The 3,135-nt window shown below is 39.9% G+C and overlaps 1 non-coding gene across 1 annotated transcript; it reads left to right on the top strand.

The window, feature by feature from the left end:
- Window positions 1-1,454: 1,454 nt before the first annotated feature.
- On the top strand, window positions 1,455-1,561 carry LOC114424867. Its single transcript, XR_003669157.1, has one exon. It is a non-coding gene; the product is annotated as a small nucleolar RNA R71 (small nucleolar RNA).
- Window positions 1,562-3,135: the final 1,574 nt, after the last annotated feature.

Below are 3,135 nucleotides of genomic sequence, written 5' to 3'. Positions count from 1 at the left end.
TTAAGTGGTGATCATTTTAAGGCGTTGGACTTTAGAAATGATCCATTTTACTTAGTGAGGAAATGAAATGACAAACTTCAAAAGCCTATTTTTGTGGACGAGCTTGACTAGGCGAGTTGATTTTAGCCTTAGTTTCACTTTAGTTATTAATCAATTCGATTAAGAATGAGAAATCCCAAAGAGAAAATGTCCGATTGATTTTCCGCTTTATTTTACTAAAAGATGTCTTTTTGATTATTATATTATTTTTTTACCTCTTTTTGATTTCCAACGTGGTTACGACACGACCGAACGGTCGGAATTTAATTTAACCGAAGTTTAATGGATAATACAATTCAAACGTTCGGTGGAAATTTATTTTATTTTTAAGTTAAGCGAGAAATGACTTAAGTAAAATGGCTTAAGCACGTCAACAGGGGGTATAAAAAGTAAACAAAACGAGAATAAAAATGCACGAAACACAATGTGGACCGCTACGGGTACATAGAATGAATCGAAAAGCTTGGTTCGAGGTACTTACCCGTTGAAGATCGAAGAACGATGAAGAACGAATGAAGAACGTCGAAGAACGGTTCAAACCTTTGCGAGATTCCTCACGGAAAACGTTACGGAAACGTTTCGGAAGCGCCTCGGCTTAGATTTTCTTCACGGAAACAATTTTTCCAAGCAAATTCGAAAGAGAGAGAAGTGCCAAAGGGGCTGGACCCCTTCCTTCTTCATTTCCTCCCCTATTTATAGCAAAATAGGGGAGGTGGTTGCCGCCCAGCTCGCCCAGGCGAGCTCAGCTCGCCCAGGCGAGCAGGGTTGCTTCCTCCAGAAGCAACCGCCTTCTGGAGGAATCTTCTGGAGGGCCCAAATGGGCCTGGGTGCTATTTGCACCCCCATTTTTACTAAGTACACCCCCCTCTGCTGTTTTTTGGTAATTCTTTTTTCGTAAAGTTACGAAAACTTACGAATTTCGTAACGATACTTGTTTTCTTTCCGTAATGTTACGGAACCTTGCGGATTACATAATCATCCCCTTTTTGACTTACGGAATGTTACGGAACCTCACTTAATTATGCAACGATGCTTCCATTTGATTTCCGATGTGTCACGGAAACTTACGGATTGTGCATCAACATCTTTTTGGTTTTTCGGCATGTCCTGGAATTTCATAAATTGCCTAATGATGGGTGCCAAGCACCTCACAAGGACCAAAGAATGGTCGCATGTCATCAAGCAAAGGTCCCCGGACGAAATTAGGGTATGACACTACCTCATGCACTCCTCTAATGACTATGGCATCATTTCTGGCGCTAAACTGCTGGGAGTTGGAGGCCATCTTCTCAATTAAATTTCTGGCTTCAACAGGAGTCATGTCTCCAAGGGCTCCACCACTGGCAGCATCTATCATACTTCTCTCCATATTACTGAGTCCTTCATAAAAATATTGGAGAAGAAGTTGTTCTGAAATCTGATGGTGGGGGCAACTGGCACATAGTTTCTTAAATCTCTCCCAGTACTCATACAGGCTCTCTCCACTGAGTTGTCTAATACCTGAGATATCCTTCCTGATGGTTGTGGTCCTGGAAGCAGGGAAAATTTTTTCTAAGAATACTCTCTTAAGGTCATCCCAGCTCGTGATGGACCTTGGAGCAAGGTAATACAGGCAGTCCTTTGCCACTCCCTCTAATGAATGAGGAAAAGCCTTCAGAAATATGTGATCCTCTTGGACATCTGGGGGTTTCATGGTGGAGCAGACAATGTGAAATTCTTTCAAATGTTTGTGCGGGTCTTCACCTGCAAGGCCATGAAACTTTGGAAGCAAATGAATCAGTCCAGTTTTAAGAACATATGGGACATCCTCATCAGGGTATTGGATGCACAAGCTTTCATAGGTGAAATCAGGTGCAGCCATTTCCCTTAGAGTCCTCTCACGAGGTGGAGGTTGTGCCATGTTCTCAGAATGTGCAAAATCAGAATGCTCAAAATCAGAATGCTCAAAATTATAATGCTCAAGATCAGGATGTTCAAAATCACCAATAACAGAATGCACAGATTCACCAGTTATGGAATGCTCAGAATGATCAAAAGGTATAAAATGATGCCTAACTAATCTATGAAATGTCCTATCTATCTCAGGATCAAAGGGTTGTAAGTCAGATGGATTGCCTCTAGTCATACACTACATTCAGCATGCACACAACTAGTTGCCTTGTCATGTAAATAAAGGTATAGGTTTGAACTACAGCTACCCTCAAATGATATCCAAATGACTTGAAATTTTGTGAGCAACCTTATAAAATGATGAGAAGATAGCACAAAAAATTTCAGACAAAAATTCAAAGTCTAACTATGAAAGCTAAAATTGGTAGGTTAAGAAAAATAAGTGAATAAAACTTGAAAAATAAAAAACTTTTGACAGAATCGCTTTTTTTGGACGATGGAGACCTCAGCCGGCCTATGGTAGGCTGCCACGGCATAGGAAATTTTTTTCTACCCCAAATGCATATATAATAATTGTGATTCTGATAACCGGAGCAAAAGTTATGGCCGTTTGAAGTTTTGACAAACACAAAATTTGCTAGTTTTTTGGAACTTTCAAATCTGACCAAACTTAAGGCTCTAGCTATTTTTCCCACAAAATATGGATTAAAAGAAGTTACCACAAAAAAATTCAGCCAAAAATAACAACCCTAGCTACTAAAACAAAAAATCCCAAATAATTCAGCATGCGTGGTCGCTAAAATCCGTCTCTAATTGATTTCTACTACTACTCTGTTTTTCCGCAAGCTGATTTCTACTACTACTCTGTTTTCAAGCACAATCTTCACAGCAAAACACCCAAGACTGAAACAGGGGAAACGCTGAATGGGAAAATTGAAACAGAACACACATTAAACAAAATACCAGGACACTAAACAACACTAACACACATACTAACACAATACTAACAATTAAACATAAAACACGAAAGGATTAAACACACAACACTAGCTAGCTATTATGAACCTTTGGACACTGCTCCCCGGCAACGGCGCCAAATTTGATCGAGGCCGTACCCGAATCAAATAAACATGAAAATGCAGTAACTAGGAAGTGATCCTAGGTCGTTTCCCAACGAGCAGTGACAAGCCAAATGTTCATAATATA

This window comes from Glycine soja, chromosome 8, assembly GCF_004193775.1.
Source record: "Glycine soja cultivar W05 chromosome 8, ASM419377v2, whole genome shotgun sequence".
Taxonomy (NCBI): Eukaryota; Viridiplantae; Streptophyta; class Magnoliopsida; order Fabales; family Fabaceae; genus Glycine; species Glycine soja.
The sequence above is the reverse complement of the archived record's forward strand: the minus strand, read 5'-3'. Positions and strand labels throughout refer to the sequence as shown.